Consider the following 19,474-nt stretch of genomic DNA (forward strand, 5'->3'; position numbering starts at 1 on the left):
ATATATATATATTAGAAAATAAATTCTGCAATCTTCAAATGGCAAGACGTCAACAACGTACCGCTGATTTAAGCTCTTACTTACCAAGGCCGATATCGCTTATCTTTTATTATATGATTTGTTTTCCTCGAAGAAAGATTTAATTTTTTCACTTAGACACTAATTTCCCATAGAGTCCAGGAAGATGGGCTTAGCTGAGAAGCACAGAGCTGTTAACATCATTCCTAATTTCATGGGTAGATTGGTATTTATTGCAGTTGTTTCATCTTCAATTTCGATACTTTTCTCAAGAGAGACCCATAAGGGTTGTTAAATTCCAGTTTACTTCAATGTACATAAACTATTTTTTTCTACATACGATGAACAAATATAATAAACAAATTGCCGTGTTTTGTGTTATCGTCTATTACATTATCATATCTGATTGATAAGGATTCCTCTGTGGCCTGTCGTAATCATTTACAAGGCCACGTACCCTTCCTGACTCTGCTATAACCCAATTTAATTTCACGCCCTTTAGTAAATCATGCCTTAAAGTAAGTTAACATCTTTCTTAATCCAATTACTTAAGCAGTACCCGGTAAGCCCTTCGCAAGTTTGAACAATGACTGCCTAATAAATACTTCGTCACAATGCACAGTGCACACTCGTCACTAAGTACATGTACTTCTCAGACACATTCTTTAAAGCGAATTCCTAAACTACACATCCTTTATCACTTCTGAAACCACGTTGTTCCTCCCTAGTCTGATGCTACGTACAGGCCTTCACCTTCTAAATCACCATTTTCTCATACAACTTACAATCATACATCACCTTTATACAATGGCACTTTATATGCCTTTCGCTAATCGTTAGGCACTTCACCATGATCCATACATACAATGAAAATTCTAACTAACCAATCAACAACCATTCACCTTCCTTTTTAGAGAAATTCGATGAAAATACCATCCACTCCAGCTGCTTGCCATATTTCATCCGACGTAAGGCATTCATCACCTCTTCTCTCTTCACTAAATCACTTGCCATGACTCTCGCACTTCTCATACCTCTCCGACCTAAAAACCCTACATCAGCCACCCTATCATCAGACATATTCAATAATCCCTCAGGATACTTACTCCATCTCCTCCTTACCTCATCACTGTATGTTACCACTTCCCCATTCACCCCTCCACTGCTGTTCTCATTTGTTCTCTTGTACGTACATTATTAACTTCCAAAATATCTTATACCCCCTTACGTTAACTGATACTCGCTCACCCCAACTCTCATTTGCCTTCTTTTTTACCCCTTTCACCTTGTCTTGATCTCCTGTCGTTCTCTCTATTCATCTCTAAATCATTTGCACTCCTTTCCTGTAAAAACCGCCCATACACTTCTCTTTTCTCCACTTTATCATTCAACCGCTCACTACCCTTTCTAACTTGCCCACTTCCTACCCTACGCACGCCAAACAGTTGCACATGTCAGCACTGTTCCTCTAAATTCAGTCTCTTTCCCTCTCCCTTGCTTCTTGTACTCATCTTTTGCCATTCTACACTCAATATATTCCATTTCATTACACAAGTCTCTTTTCTTTGCTCACTTACTTTCACAACCTCCTTCACTCCTCTCACCAACCCCTGACTTTACTCCCAAGACTTTTCCAAACCACTCCTCCCCTTTACCCTTTTGATATAACACTCTAGTATTTAGATCATCAAAATGAGACAGCACCACATGATTGGAATATGCACATGCGCATGTGTGTGTGTGTGTGTGTCTGTGTGTCTGTGTGAAGAGCGGTATATTGTGCTAATAATGAGGAAAAATGCAGGGTAAAATAATGTCACTTTTAATCATTGATATTCTTATGCAAAGTAGCTTTTTTTTCTCCAACTAACGTGCATTAGATGATTCCTACTAGTTGTGATGGCACTTATAGATACGGTTACCCCCTCCCCCCCGTGACACTCAGAAAATTATAGTCTATCCTATCCGTTCTCTTTAAGACACACTCTAACTCACTTAGCAATAGAAAACGTTATAACGCTATTTAGGGATAAACTTTGAAAATAGTATGTGGGCCAAGTAAGCTTCCTACCTGGATATTCCTTGCTTGTTACCAGGTTAAGACCCCACGTGTTCTAATGTAGGCATTTCATGTATTGGGAAAGCAACGTTGATATTTGTGGATCTTGATATTTCAAAAGTGAAAAATGAATGGTTTTCAGGCGTCATGAAGGACATCAATGGGTGCAGTTTCCACAGACGAGGAGACAACGAACTTTGTATACGAACTGGTTAACACCCTTGCCACCCCTTGAAGGCGGAGTTTATTGGCTTCTTCCTAAATGAATTTATTTATCTGTTTATCTGTTATCATTCCAGGACCGGTCTCTGTGAGTATCCTGGTGCTATCTAGAACCTAGTTTCTAGAGGCTCCTATAGCTCAAGGCTGCGCTATTTATAACAGCAGGAAAATGCAGACTGCTTTGAGGCAAGAAGCTCTGTGACGGGACTACTATGTGCGAGAGATTCATGTAACATGCAAAAAGTGGGAGATATTCAGATCAGAAAGGGAAATGAATGGCGGGATGAAGAAGTATAGTTGCTGGTGAAAGAAAATAGAGAGGCGTTCGGGTGGTACTTACAAGGAAGGAGTGCATATGAATGGGAGATGAACAAAAGATAGAAACAGGAGGTCAAGGGGAAGGTGCAGGGGTTGAAAAAGAGAGCAATGAGAGTTGGGGTGAGCGAGTAGCAGTAAACTTTAGGAAAAAAAGACACATTAGACAAGTAGAGAGCACTCTATTCCTACGTTTCGGTTCAATGAACCATCTTCAGGACAACAGACTAGAACAAAGAAATGTACGTGCAGCTCAGGTCAACCTTCACAGCCACACACCATGCCACAGTCACACACCACACAGTCACACACCATGCCACAGTCACACACCACACAGTCACACACCATGCCACACTCACACACGACAATACACGCAGTCACAACCACACTACACAGTCTCACACCACACCACATCACACAGTCACACACCACACGACAAGGTGGATTAAATCAGAAATCAAAACGTTTTTCACGGGGTCACGACTGGGTATTGCATGTCACGTCATATCTACAAGTAAAATCCATGAAAACAAATCTACAAGAGGAGAGTACCAGACTAAAACACACAGTAAGAGCCATGAGTTAAATCGTAACGTACCTGAGGAGGATGGAAGATAGGAGGAGAGTAGTAGTGTTGTGAGAGACGAGCTGTGAGTCAGTGTGGTATCCATGACGCATACAAGACGCCTGAGGTGAGAGATGTCATGATAGAGAGAGCTGGTAAAGTTGATTGATATGCTTTGGTTTTGCAAGGACGTGTCGCAAGCTTCATGAGAGAGAGAGAGAGAGAGAGAGAGAGAGAGAGAGAGAGAGAGAGAGAGAGAGAGAGAGAGAGAGAGAGAGAGAGAGAGAGAGAGAGAGAGAGAGAGAGAGAGAGAGAGAGAGAGAGAGAGTCGCATGAAACAAAAATTGTAATTTTTGTCTCATGGCTTTACCCCCCGGCACTTTGGGAAACACTTTTGTAGAACGTTTGTATACAGATAAAGATATTACAACAGCAAATCCAGAGGACTCAAAATTTTGGGGATTCACTTTCGATCGATCTTTGGCTAGTTCCATAATGAATGCAGGGTTCATGGTCGGCATCCCTGAGATCGTGTGTGTAATTGGCGTGTGAACGAGATTCTTTTTTTTGACTCGAAGTGATTTAGCGGAAGTAGTAATGATAACTATTAAGATTTATGAGCGAAGGCTTTTGTTTATTTTACAGTTACGACGCTACTGGTACTTATACACGAAATTTATGATCACAAAATAATAAACTATAATAACTATAATAAACATACTTTAGCATCAATATTGTGCGCTTCAGTTGGAGAGAAAAACAAGGCTAGCACTGAGGGTTTTGAGAGGATGGAAGCATTTGAATGACTACGGAGTATTCCAGCACCAGCTCATCTTCATTCATTGCGCGCTTGTCACATAAGTGTCATTTTACCCGACTATAACTCAGGATAAACTCAGGGTCGGATAACTATAACCGCTCTGAGAAATCTTGACTAGGTTATGACGTACGACGGTTATCATTGAGAAAAACAGAACACGGATGAGAATTGTTAGTATAGCGTAGTATAAAACGGAGTTACACGCACACACACTCTCCCACCCATCTTATTCGCCTTCTAACAACACACAGGGAAAACGTGGGAAGTATTCATTCTCCCCACGGTATACCACATCGTTCCAATTCACTCTATTCCTTGCACGCCTTTCACCCTCCTGTATGTCCAGGCCCTGATCGCTCAAAATCTTTTTCATTCCAACCTTCCACCTCCAATTTGGTCTCCCGCTTCTCCATACTCCCCCTACCTCTGACACATATATTCTTTGTCAATCTTTCCTCGCTCATTCTCTCCATGTGACCAAACCACTTCAACACACCCTCTTCTGCTCTCTCAACCACACTCTTTTCATTGTATATATATATATATATATATATATATATATATATATATATATATATATATATATATATATATATGTATATATATATATATATATATATATATATATATATATATATATATATATTTTTTTTTTTTTTTTTTTTTTTTTTTGCCGCTGTCTCCCGCGTTTGCGAGGTAGCGCAAGGAAACAGACGAAAGAAATGGCCCAACCCACCCCCATACACATGTATATACATACGTCCACACACGCAAATATACAGACCTACACAGCTTTCCATGGTTTACCCCAGACGCTTCACATGCCTTGATTCAATCCACTGACAGCACGTCAACCCCGGTATACCACATATATATAATATATATATATATATATATATATATATATATATATATACATATATATATATATATATATATATATATATATATATATATATATATAATATTTTCTTTTTTGCAAACATTCGCCATTTCCCGCGTTAGCAAGGTCTCATCAAGAACAGATGACTGAGGTTTAGAGAGAAAAATATAATACTAGAGATAATACCGTACACATAGCGATAAATCATATCAAAATAGGAGTTATAAAGTAGTATTTCTTCCATAAAAGTAAATTTCTTTTCCGTAGACTTACATGAAGCATTACTGGCCCAGCCATGTACAGCCGCACGACACAATGGTACTGGCGGGAGGACGCCGGATGTCAACACACACACACACACACACAGCGTTTGACCACACAACCTGAAGGTTCTCCTGGCGTCTCTCCTACCCTGAACTCACGCGTCACTTGACCTGACCTGAATTGAGGCGCATCACGTGGCTCATCTGTTGCAGTTCGTGAGGCCCTACACCTGCCAGACTTCGTACAGACCTCCATGCATCATGGATATGTTGTGTTGCCACCTGTTCATTTCAGCCAACCCGAACATTTCACCGACAATATTTAGTCCAATTTTTGAGAAAAATCGGACTTAAAAAAAATCATATTCTTGGTTGATTTTCTTTGAAGAAAAATTTTACGAAAATTAAATCTAAATCTTCATTACACAATAACATTATAAACACTTCCGCAAGCAAAGATATTATGCTTCAAATAGTTTCAGATTACCTTTCAATGCAATGTACTTGAACATGTTCTATTTGTAACATTTAGTAGATTCTAATGATATAAATATATGCAAGTACTAGAGCAACCTATTGAAAAGTTCAAATCTTTTAGCCTTATTGATGAGCATCTTCGAGCGTTCGTCATTCCATAAGATTCTTCCCAGCACTGTAAACCCAGGCAACCCATGTACTGTTTGGTGGCGCTACAAACAGATGCTAAACTACTGACAGTAAATTTGGATCTAAACAATATTCAAAGTCAGTTTCCTTATCATTCACAGAGGGAGAACTTTACTATTCTAATAGTGTACGAAATTTTCTTGAAAATGTGTTCAGATTAAAAGAATTTCCATGAGATGGAGTTGATAATACATAGAGCAGAAGAAACGCTTCATCTCCACTGAACTAAATTTACTCCTAATTTTTCAACCACTTGAACAACATTGTTTAAAGCCAACCCCATAGCTAAAATTCAAAGGCTTGTATAGAGGATTAAAGGAACGTGTTGAACATTCGAGTGATTTTCCCAGATACTGTAGGATTCTTTTGTTCACATTGTCTGATTCTTTATGGAAAACCTATAGTTCACGACGGGGCAGAAACCTTAAATTCTCTGTGGTTGTTAACTCGATTTTTTTTTTTTTAATTTTGAAGGCTCCGGCCATGTACAAAATTCCACATCAAGAACATGTCTTAAGTGAAATGTAGAGAGATTAACGAAGGGACAAAGAAGAGGCAAGGGAAAGTATTTACGAATTTTGAGGGAAGTGAAACACCTATCTTGTGAAATGTTCCAAGTCATAGTTATTAGGAAAGACATGAAAGGGTAAAGAGTTCCAAAGCTTCTAGATGTAGGGAAAGAAACAATTATCAATACGGCTCACCCTCAACACTTGTATCTCCCCCATTTTGTTTGAGGATGCATCCACCCCTTGGGGTGGATGAACAGTTGGGTTGACTGTGGACCGACTGTCACATCCAGGATTCGATCCTATGCGCTCGACCCTGAGCGGTCAGTGAATGCGTCACGGCCAGGAACGATAACTGTAACACCCAGAGGCTCATTCCTCAGTTTTTAAGGCTTCATCGTCTGGGTTGTGCTGACTTCGGTTTGTTCTGAAACGACCAGCGAGTGAAAGCAGCCCGCCCGGCGCCCTCCCTAACGAAGCGTTTCACAACGCCGTTACAATGTTTACACCTTTGTGCCCGGGTCCCGTCCCCACCTTCCTCTTCGAAAGTTCTTGTTGCTACGTTTGCTGTACACATATGGTCAGCATTTCCGCCCGGTTCCCTTCCTAACGAAGCGTTACACAGAGCCATTATAATGTTTACAAATATGGTCTTTGACCCCCAACCCTCCGTCCCCAACTTCCCTTGTGAGAGTTCTTGCTGCAATGTTGCTGAGAATACTGTCAGCACTTCATCATGTTAGCAATCCAAAGGTAGACCTGGCGACCGGGTTACTTAAGTCCATCCAAGTCCAGCCTTTCACATCTGATAGTGTCATGATCTTTCGATCCCATCAATCTCCCGGAGAGTGACAAGAATTTGGATTCAACACATAATCTTTACTTACTGTTCATAATATTCACTTGGGTAATGTTATCAGCAATGATATTCTGTAATATCTGGGAAGTAAAACACTCAGGTGAAGTTTGGTCTGCGGCAAGGGTGTGTGTGTATGTTTGTGTATGGGTGGGTTGAGCCATTCCTCGTCTGTTTCCTTGTGTTACTCGTTAACGCGGGACCCGGTGGTTAAGTATAATGAATAATGAGATGTATAGGTATGTATATTTGTGTGTGTGGACATGTATGGATATACATGTGTATGTGGGTGGGTTGGGCCATTCTTTCGTCTGTTTCCTTGCGCTACCTCGCTAACGCGGGAGACAGCGACAAAGCAAAAATAAAAAAACAAAAGAATATATATATATATATATATATATATATATATATATATATATATATATATATATATATATATTATCCCTGGGGATAGGGGAGAAAGAATACTTCCCACGTTTTCCCTGCGTGTCGTAGAAGGCGACTAAAAGGGAAGGGAGCGGGGGGCTGGAAATCCTCCCCTCTCGTTTTTTTTTTCTTTTTTAATTTTCCAAAAGAAGGGACAGAGAAGGGGGCGGGGGGCTGGAAATCCTCCCCTCTCGTTTTTTTTTCTTTTTTAATTTTCCAAAAGAAGGAACAGAGAAGGGGGCCAGGTGAGGATATTCCCTCAAAGGCCCAGTCCTCTGTTCTTAACGCTACCTCGCTATCGCGGGAAATGGCGAATAGTATGAATATATATATATATATATATATATATATATATATATATATATATATATAGTCGAAATCTTGGAACTTCTCAATTTTGCTTATTCCAGCCCATTTTCATATACAATAATTTAAGCAACATTACGTTGGTCTTCAACACCGTTTTAAGGCCACCTTATAACTACAGAGTATTCGTGTTCCACCGCACTCATTCAAAAGAACATTGAAACTATATTGAAAATACCGGAAGATCAAAGACAGGATCAAGGGGTACACCTAGTCCACTGCTCTGATTCAAAATAAGTCACGTAAGTCTCAGGTCCTCCGGGTCAAACGGTAGGATCCAAGGGCACCAAAGTCTGTCCTTAAAGGCTATTTGAAAGCCAACGGAGGCCATTTTGCCGTGAAACCTTTTCTATGGGCCATTGTTTCCCCTGCAGCATCGGGTAACATGCTGAAGGAAACACAGTTCGAAGTGTTCTTGTAGCCTATCCTTGCTGCAGACTTCTTATATCGTTGATGTACAAGGCCAGTTTCTTCCTTTGTTAACGTATAATGTGTGTTTACTCGTCGGCAACACTCGCCGTGGAGGTGTGGCAGAGCGGCGGTTCTGTACAGCAATGATGCCTGATTTTCTATATTTTTCTCCTTTTCTCTTTATGATTATTACCGTTATCAAGGAGCGTATAAGATATCTATGGTATTTCGGAATAGGCTAAATAAGCACCATGTAATACAATATTTTTTTGATAACCTCCAATATATGCCCAGCGTACTTAGCACCTCCTGACCGACTATTTTATATTCTCTGCAGCACGGGAACTTCAGTAATATATATGGTCTTCGTTGTTCACAGCATTATCATAATCATTTATCGAGTCGTTTACATTTTATCCAACACGACACCCTCAACTGGCGGACTTGAGCAACTAAATCGAGGCTGGACAAGTACATCGCTGACATTTACAGAGGAAGGCGCGTTCTCATTAATCACTTGTCATTATTTTATAACCTAGCCGCAGAGGACATGTCATTAAACTAATAAGGAGCTTTTTGCCCAAGTGCACACATTCCTATAAAGTTTCCAGAGCAGTATTTTACCTCAATTACTGCGTTTCTTTTTTTTTTTTTTTTCCCTGTTGGTAGTTGAGTCGGGGAGAGGTGGGATAGGGGTGCCTTATGCTTTGCTGTCCCGTTTCTAATACCATATATATATATATATATATATATATATATATATATATATATATATATATATATATATATATATATATATATATATATATATATATATATATATATATATATATATATATATATATATATTCATTTATTTATTTATCTATTTTATTTTATTATACTTTGTCGCTGTCTCCCGCGTTTGCGAGGTAGCGCAAGGAAACAGACGAAAGAAATGGCCCAAACCCCCCCCATACACATGTATTTACATACGTCCACACACGCAAATATACATACCTACACAGCTTTCCATGGTTTACCCCAGACGCTTCACATGCCTTGATTCAATCCACTGACAGCACGTCAACCCCGGTATACCACATCGCTCCAATTCACTCTATTCCTTGCCCTCCTTTCACCCTCCTGCATGTTCAGGCCCCGATCACACAAAATCCCCTTCACTCCATCTTTCCACCTCCAATTTGGTCTCCCTCTTCTCCTCGTTCCCTCCACCTCCGACACATATATCCTCTTGGTCAATCTTTCCTCACTCATTCTCTCCATGTGCCCAAACCACTTCAAAACACCCTCTTCTGCTCTCTCAACCACGCTCTTTTTATTTCCACACATCTCTCTTACCCTTACGTTACTCACTCGATCAAACCACCTCACACCACACATTGTCCTCAAACATCTCATTTCCAGCACATCCATCCTCCTGCGCACAACTCTATCCATAGCCCACGCCTCACAACCATACAACATTGTTGGAACCACTATTCCTTCAAACATACCCATTTTTGCTTTCCGAGATAATGTTCTCGACTTCCACACATTCTTCAAGGCACCCAGGATTTTCGCCCCCTCCCCCACCCTATGATCCACTTCCGCTTCCATGGTTCCATCCGCTGCCAGATCCACTCCCAGATATCTAAAACACTTCACTTCCTCCAGTTTTTCTCCATTCAAACTCACCTCCCAATTGACTTGACCCTCAACCCTACTGTACCTAATAACCTTGCTCTTATTCACATTTACTCTTAACTTTCTTCTTCCACACACTTTACCAAACTCAGTCACCAGCTTCTGCAGTTTCTCACATGAATCAGCCACCAGCGCTGTATCATCAGCGAACAACAACTGACTCACTTCCCAAGCTCTCTCATCCCCAACAGACTTCATACTTGCCCCTCTTTCCAAAACTCTTGCATTTACCTCCCTAACAACCCCATCCATAAACAAATTAAACAACCATGGAGACATTATTTATCTATCTATCTATTTATATAACAAGATGAAACAGGTTGGGAGGTAGGGAGCTTGTGTGTGTGTGTGTGTGTGATGTGTAAACATTAGGCTGACCTCAGTGCAGACTTTATCGCCAGGTTTATGAACCATCATAATAGCTCGAGGTCATCCCATGCCCCACTCACGCATCGAGTGGTTACCGAGTAAGAGTATTCTTGTAACATTGTTTTAGTATTGAATAAAACTACAGATTGTAAGAATAATAGAAGCGACGCAGTGTTTAAGGTCTTTAATAGTTTGTATCTGTAAGTTAGCTGTAAGAGTTCAGGTGTTAAACTTATGGGACCTGGCATCGTCCCTAGCAGGTCTCCTAAAAGATGAAATAAGCTTTGAATTGTAATATTCGTGGTGTTCAAGCGACAAAGTGACAATGAACACGTATCGAGTGTAGAAAAGTGAAAAAGGTGAATCAGTGGAGTAATCAAAACAAGGAAATTGAACTAGTTGCCATGGTAACACAACATATGGCACCCTGCGTTACTCAGAATAGAGGCGATGGGGTTCAACCATGGAGACAGTTTGCCTAGCCCAGGGATTATAACGCTAACATCTACTAGGGATCCCAGTAAGCCGTACCTCGCTCTTACAACAGGATGTCTGTGTAAAATGTGCAAGGTTAGTCCCCCTGTAAGGGTGGCGAGCCAATAATATATGTCTGCAAGAGACACTGATAACTTCACTTTCAACAGGGCAACAGTAGGGGCCGAGGGCCATCATGGGCCCAGCACCAACAGGGGCCGAGAGTGAACGGAAACAGTGGCCTGTACTAAGGATGTGCGATAAGCAAACTTGACCTGGGGAACGTGGTTCGTCGCTGAGCAAGGACTGCCGCACGCCCGGACCCCTGTGCATGTACAGGCCAACATGACAGGAAGGATATGGTTCGTCACTGAACAGACTCGCTCATGCCCAGATTCCCGTGCAGCTGGTCGTCTACACAGATAGGATTATATTCTAAGGACTCGTAAAGAGTTGATCCCCCCCCTCCCCCTTAAGTGAACTTTTAAGTTTACGTGCATTATCCCTAACTATTCCTTTGAAGATCAGTTCTATATTGAAAAGGCTAGTTCACTACATCTTCCCTTACACTTGTGAATTAGGTAGTTGTAGTTTTTATTAATAGTTGTGTTAGAGGCATGCCGCATTACTTCTACCAGTTATCATATCTAGACATTAAATGCAAGAATTTTCGCGGCCTTTCCTTAGCCTGTAGGAAAGTTGAGTGGTCACAGTATGCTTGGCAGTCCATTGGCCTAGTTGGATCATTAATGTTCTCAGTAAGGGGTATTACTCAAACCATGGACTATGGTATCTGTCCTTCCCATGTGCACAGGCGCAGCAAACGATCTGCATCAGCACTTGGCGGGTCTTCTATATAACTCTGCACAGCTGACGTCAACCCCGCACCTTGGCAGACGCGGCTGACGGTCCTCCAAACACCTTGAAGTACAGGGTCGAACCCTAAATACACCCGTGAGGCGTAAGAAATACAACCAGCTCCAATTCCACTGTTTTATTCTGCTCTCTTCTTCGTCGACTCTACCCTTCCGCGGCGGAACTCGCACATGCTTCAACGAAGTGGGCTGATCACAGACATGATGTTGGAATTAGATATCACAGGAAGTTATCATATCATATTTCAGATATGTTCTAAATGAGGTGTGCTATCCCCGTGTGCTACCCTCGTGTGCTGTTCCCGTGTGCTATCCCTGTATGTTATCCTGTATGTTATCCTCGTGTGCTGTTCCCGTGTGCTATCTCTGTATGCTATCCTGTGTGTTATCCCCGTGCGCTATCCTGTGTGCTATCCTCGTGTGCTATCCCCGTGTGGTATCCCTATATGCTATCCCCTTGTGCTATCCTGCGCACTATCCCCATGTGCTATCCTGCGCACTATCCCCTTGTGCTATCCTTTGTGCTATCCTGCGTGTCATTCTGCGGGCTCTCGATGATAACCACTTCTTTCTTGACCACTCCTCCCTTCTTATTGGCCTTGGTAATGGTACCACGGGTTCGCTTGCCGTCCGTCTCAATCTGAAGATTCCTGAAGCATAAGACGTAACTGAGACAGAACCAATATGTACGTGTTCGTGTGGGTGCGAACGTCTTCAATGAAAGATTTAGATGCCTGTGCGCTCGACTGTTTTGAAGAGAACACTTCGCTCTGGACAGTTAGATTAATCTTGGTTTTCACACACACACACAGAATATATATATTGAAAAGATGGTTAGATTACAAAGACTTGATTTCCCTTAAGTTCTACTGAAATAAGTATATTGATTGGTCTTACAGAAGCACTCTAAAGTGAACAAACAGTCGTGATCCTGATGTGCACTGATGCTACGATGACGAAAGTGATGTTTGCTAGGTTAGTTGGGCTTGGGGCCTGTGTGCACTGATGCTACGATGATGAAAGTGATGTTTGCTAGGTTAGTTGGGCTTGAGGCCTGTATGCACTGATGCTACAATGATTAAAGTGATGTTTGCTAGGTTAGTTGGGCTTGGGGCCTGTGTGCACTGATGCTACGAAGATGAAAGTGATGTTTGCTAGGTTAGTTGGGCTTGAGGCCTGTATGCACTGATGCTACGATGATTAAAGTAATGTTTGCTAGGTTAGTTGGGCTTGGGGCCTGTATGCACAGATGCTACGATGATTAAAGTGATGTTTGCAACGTTAGTTGGGCTTGGGGCCTGTGTGCACTGATGCTACGATGATTAAAGTGATGTTTGCTAGGTTAGTTGGGCTTGGGGCCTGTGTGCACTGATGCTACGATGATTAAAGTGATGTTTGCTAGGTTAGTTGGGCTTGGAGCCTGTGGACTACCAGAGTCATTAAGGCCATTATTGTCAGGATATAACCGCTATCCGGAAAATCTCTTAACATCTTAAGGTTTAAGATATAATTCTAAGACCAACAACACTCTCATTACATTCAAGCTCGCGACTTCATTATTTGCGCTTCTTTCGTCACAATTTGCAGGTTATTCTCTTTGAATTATCTGTACGTCTTCTAACTTTGACCACACTCATCTGTGAGTTTCTGGTATCTTCCACCATCACAAACAGCCTCGAAAGCACCCAGTGGTCTGTTGCTGTTTGAATTCCTATGTATTCTTTCGTATTCTTTTATCGGAGAAGGGAGCGAGGTAGTGATGAAGTGAAGAGAGGGAGCGAGTATGTTGAAGGAATTTATTTGATGATAGGGTGGCAGATGTAGGATGTCTGGGTCGAGGTGGTATGCGAAGAGAGGGAGTCATGGAGAGAGGTTCGGTGAAGAGAGTTGAAGTAGTGAAAACCTTACGGGAGATGAAAAGAAGGAAGGCGATTGAAGTGGATGATATTGCAATTGATTCTTTTTTCTTTTTTCTTTTTTTTTTTAGGAAATGGGTGACTGTGTCGTCGACTGGTTATTAGGATTTTCAGTGTACGTATGGATCATGATGAGGTGCCTGAGGATTGGCGGAACGCATGTATAGTGCCCTCTATAAAGGCAAAGAGGAAAGAGGTGAGTGTTTGAACTAAAGGCATAAGTTGTATGAGAGAGCAGTGACTGAGAGGCTGGAGGAATGTATAGAGCATCAGACTAAGGAGGAACAGCGTATAGTGCCCTCTATAAAGGCAAAGGGGAAAGAGGTGAGTGTTTGAACTAAAGGTATAAGTTGTATGAGAGAGCAGTGACTGAGAGGCTGGAGGAATGTATAGAGCATCAGACTAAGGAGGAACAGCGTGGTTTCAGATGTGGGAGAAAATGTGCGGATTAGTAGTTTGCTTTGAAGAATGTTTGTGAGAAATACTTAGAGAAACAGATGGATTTGTATGTGGCATTTATGGACCTGGAAAGAGCATATGATAGGGCTGATAAAGATGCCGTATGGAAGGTCTTAAGAATATATGGTTTGGGAGGAGAGCTAATAGAAGATAGTGAGAAATTTCTATAAAGGGTGTAAGGCATGTTTACGAGTAGGTAGAGAGGAGAGTGAGTGTTTCCAGGTGAAGTTTGGTCTGCGGCAAGGGTGTGAGATGTCAACATTGCTGCATAACTTGATTATGGATTGAGTGGCGAGGGAGGTAAATGCGAGAGTCTCGCAGGGAGAGGCGAGTATGCAGTCTGTAGGGATGAGAGGGCCTGGGAAGTGAGTCAGTTGTTGAATGGGTTTGGGCGAATGAAGCCTTTCTTCGTCTGGTCCTGGCGCTACTTCGTTAACGCGGGACACGTCTATCACGTATATTATATATATATATATATATATATATATATATATATATATATATATATATATATATATATATATATTTCTTTTTTTTTCTTCATACATATTCACCATTTCCCGCGTTAGCGAGGTAGCGTTAAGAATAGAGGACTGAACCTTCGAGAGAAAATACTCACTTGTAAATGGAAATAGTAAACAACTTGTTGAGCTATTTCCTGAGAAAGGATTTGAGATTCGGAATACCTGCTTCCTACCCGTACACATGCCTTACACCCTAGTACAAACTTCTCAATGCTTCTAGCAGCTTATCTCCCACATATATTCTTAAGACTTTCCACAAAGCACCTCTATCAACCCTATCACATGCCTTCTCCAGATCCATAACTGCCACATACAAACCCATCTGTTTTCCTAATCATTTCTCACACACATTCTTCAGAGCAGACACCTGATCCATATATCCTCTACCACTTTTGAAACCACATTGCTCCTCCCCAATCTGATGCTCTGTACATGCCTTCAACCCTCTCATTCACTACCCTCCCATACAATTTACCAGGAATACTCAACAAACTTTTGCTTCTGTAGTTTGAACACTCACCTTCATCCCCTTTGCTTTTATACAATGGCACTATACAAGCATTCCGCCAATCCCCAGGAACTTCACCATGATCTATACATACAGTGTATATCCTTACCAACCAATCAACGACACAGTCACCCCCTTTCTTAATTCACTCAACTGCAATACCATCCACTCCCGCCTCCTTGCTATATATATATATATATATATATATATATATATATATATATATATATATATATATATATATATATATATATATATATATATATATATATTCTTTTTCTTTTCTTTCAAACTATTCGCCATTTCCCGCATTAGCGAGGTAGCGTTAAGAACAGAGAACTGGGCCTTTAAGGGAATACCCTCACCTGGCCCCCTTCTCTGTTCCTTCTTTTGGAAAATTAAAAGAAAATAATGAGAGGGGAGGATTTCCAGCCCCCCCGCTCCCTCCCCTTTTAGTCGCCTTCTACGACACGCAGGGAATACGTGGGAAGTATTCTTAATCCCCTATCCCCAGGGACAATATATATATTATATTTTTTATTCTATTATACTTTGCCGCTGTCTCCCGCGTTTGCGAGGTAGCGCAAGGAAACAGACGAAAGAAATGGCCCAACCCCCCCCCCCCCCATACACATGTATATACATACGTCCACACACGCAAATATACATACCTACACAGCTTTCCATGGTTTACCCCAGACGCTTCACATGCCTTGATTCAATCCACTGACAGCACGTCAACCCCGGTATACCACATCGCTCCAATTCACTCTATTCCTTGCCCTCCTTTCACCCTCCTGCATGTTCAGGCCCCGATCACACAAAATCTTTTTCACTCCATCTTTCTACCTCCAATTTGGTCTCCCTCTTCTCCTTGTTCCCTCCACCTCCGACACATATATCCTCTTGGTCAATCTTTCCTCACTCATCCTCTCCATGTGCCCAAACCACTTCAAAACACCCTCTTCTGCTCTCTCAACCACGCTCTTTTTATTTCCACACATCTCTCTTACCCTTACGTTACTCACTCGATCAAACCACCTCACACCACACATTGTCCTCAAACATCTCATTTCCAGCACATATATATATATATATATATATATATATATATATATATATATATATATATATATATATATATATATATCAGAAAAAGAAACTTCAGGTATTAAGAAAGTGATAGCTTATCATATCACACGAAGATAACTTATACGTATCACAAATGGACAAATCATCACATGATACGTGGATCAAAGAGGAATGTTTACGATACTTACTGAGTCGCGTCATCAAGCGCCATACTGGAAGACATTACAGTAAAGTCCTCGTCCGAGACAAGCCTGTGGAGGAAGACTGGGGTCAGGTGTGTGTGTGACAGGTCGGCCAATGATCAGGGCACTGGACATATCAAGTGGAACGGAACCAAGAGGAATGATTAAGTGACATGGAGTGACATAGACACACAGACCACATAAACTGAAGGCCCTAGCGAGGTGGTCTGGTCTTAATACTACTTAAAAAGAAAAAAAAAAAGACTAATATAACTCCCTTTAAAAGCAGAAGAAAATAGCAAAGCAGAGGCTCTCTCCCCACCCTCCACTCCCTCCGGCAACACACGCTGGACGGCAAAACAGTTGAAACAAATACAGGATTCATGTGCCTGAAGGAATTTGTTTTTATGGGAAAGTCATATGGTAGAATGAACATGAATACGTCCTGCATCTTATCACCAACGACATGTATCCCTTCACTTTTTGTTCCAAAGACAATAGTGGGGTGAAATATGAGCTTCAGCCTCTCAAGTTACCATTCCTATATTATTCCCGATGTTGAAGAATGATACAACGATTCTTTCTTGCTCTCTCAAAGCAGGTGACATGGGTTGATCAATGTTTCTGTTGTTACCGCAACATAGCCAGGGAGAAATCAGTGACTGAGAAGGTTGTCTGACGTACCACTACGTTGTGATGTCTGATTAAATAACGGAGAGTGACAAGTGAGGATCAAGGCTCATTGTGAAAATACTAAGTGTTGCTCTGAACAACATGTCATGGGAGCTTATTCCACGCGTCAGTAATGCCGTTAGTAAAGAAATATTTCGTCTTGTCCAGATTATCTCAGTGAATTCTAAGTTTTCGTCCATTACCTCTCGCTGGTAGTGAGAGTAGTGCTAGAATTCTTTTAATCTGCCTCGGAGACGCCTCGTACTTAGAGAGAACAAGTATAATTCTCGCAATTTGTCCTCATATTGTTTATGACGCAAGGAAGGAATGTATTTACTTGCTGTTCGCTTCACTACTTATGCGGGGCCCAGAACTACACTACATATCTGAGGTGGGGATCTGATTAGACTTAAGTATAGTGGCAATATCACATCCTTGCTTTTACACGTAAAGTTCCTGTTAATAAATCCTAACATCCTCTTTGCTTTCGTGACAGCTTCATTACAGTGCTGGGAGCACATGAAGTTGCTGGAGACAGTGACCCCTAAATGTTTACATACCTGGGATAGCCTTTGTCTTGTGGCCCATCAGTTCATAAGTGGATTTATTTTTCAGGTTTCCTACTTGTAACAGCTGACATTTATTGATGTTCAGTAGCATTTGCCATTTTCTGGACCATTAAGCGACATTATCTCATAATCTTACCCTATCTTCTTCACTTACTATGGCATTTGCCGATCTCTGTGTCTTCTGGATATTTGGACAATAAGTTCTTCAGCTCTGGATCAATGTTGATATGAATGATGAAAAGTATAGGCCCAACGACCGATCCCTGTGGGACCCCACTAGTGACGGGTGACCACGGTAATGATTCCCCCCGTTCAGTACGACTCTCCGCTTCCTATCACGTCACTAGGCTTCTATCCAAAGTCCTAGGCAACCGGCAGTCCCCCAAGGCCCGGACTTCATGCATCAGTTGAACGTGGGGGAAGACTTTGTCGAATGCTTTTTGAAAGTCCAGAAATATAATATCTACTGCTTTTGTCTTGTCGTGTGTGGAAGTTTGTAATGTATGATCTGTGTCTTCTAAAACTATGCTGTGTATTATTGATCAGTCTGTGTTGTTCCAGGTAGGCTACGATTCTGTATCTGGTAATCGACTCCAGATGTTTACAGATGATTCACGTGAGGTTAATAGGGAAGATACTTGCCAGGCAGTTCGCGGCTTCCCTTTCTATATATTTCTGTATATAGGAGTCACGTCTGCCAGTCTCCAGCCCATGGTGGACTGTTTTACCCTTGAAAGACTTATTGAAAATATAGGTCAACGTTCTAGCAACTTTGTGTTTGACGTTTCTAATTACTCGTGTATAGAAACCATCAGGACCTAAACTTTAATTAATCTTCAGATAATCTATCTGTGCTGGTCCTCCTCAAGAACTGGTACCGCGTGAGTGCTGGTTATCCCAATCACAAAATTCGTGTCGTTGCTTCCTAGTGTAAAAACAGAACTAAAACACTTGTTCATGGTTGCTGTTATGCTTTTGTTATCCACAGTGGGTTCCCCACCTTCATTTACTGAGGGATCCACTCCTACTTATTATCTTTTAGGATCTGTATCATTCTCTCGCAAAACTCACTTCACACTTTCTCTATGTGTGTGTGTGTGTGTGTGTGTGTGTGTGTGTGTGTGTGTGTGTGTGTGTGTGTGTGTGTGTGTGTGTGTGTGTGTGTGTGTGTGTGTGTGTGTGTGTGTGTGTGTGTGTGTGTGTGTGTGTGTGTGTGTGTGTGTGTGTGTGTGTGTGTGTGTGTGTGTGTGTGTGTGTGTGTGTGTGTGTGTGTGTGTGTGTGTGTGTGTGTGTGTGTGTGTGTGTGTGTGTGTGTGTGTGTGTGTGTGTGTGTGTGTGTGTGTGTGTGTGTGTGTGTGTGTGTGTGTGTGTGTGTGTGTGTGTGTGTGTGTGTGTGTGTGTGTGTGTGTGTGTGTGTGTGTGTGTGTGTGTGTGTGTGTGTGTGTGTGTGTGTGTGTGTGTGTGTGTGTGTGTGTGTGTGTGTGTGTGTGTGTGTGTGTGTGTGTGTGTGTGTGTGTGTGTGTGTGTGTGTGTGTGTGTGTGTGTGTGTGTGTGTGTGTGTGTGTGTGTGTGTGTGTGTGTGTGTGTGTGTGTGTGTGTGTGTGTGTGTGTGTGTGTGTGTGTGTGTGTGTGTGTGTGTGTGTGTGTGTGTGTGTGTGTGTGTGTGTGTGTGTGTGTGTGTGTGTGTGTGTGTGTGTGTGTGTGTGTGTGTGTGTGTGTGTGTGTGTGTGTGTGTGTGTGTGTGTGTGTGTGTGTGTGTGTGTGTGTGT

General features: G+C 41.7%; 1 long non-coding RNA gene across 1 annotated transcript; it reads right to left on the reverse strand.

Annotated features, from left to right (window-relative positions):
- Nucleotides 1-11,887: 11,887 nt before the first annotated feature.
- LOC139760921 (uncharacterized) lies at nucleotides 11,888-16,603 on the reverse strand. Its single transcript, XR_011715432.1, has 2 exons — nucleotides 16,471-16,603; nucleotides 11,888-12,433 (listed from the first exon to the last, which is right to left on the reverse strand). It is a non-coding gene; the product is annotated as an uncharacterized lncRNA (long non-coding RNA).
- Nucleotides 16,604-19,474: the final 2,871 nt, after the last annotated feature.

The sequence above is a fragment of the Panulirus ornatus genome, chromosome 3 (genome assembly GCF_036320965.1).
Source record: "Panulirus ornatus isolate Po-2019 chromosome 3, ASM3632096v1, whole genome shotgun sequence".
Taxonomy (NCBI): Eukaryota; Metazoa; Arthropoda; class Malacostraca; order Decapoda; family Palinuridae; genus Panulirus; species Panulirus ornatus.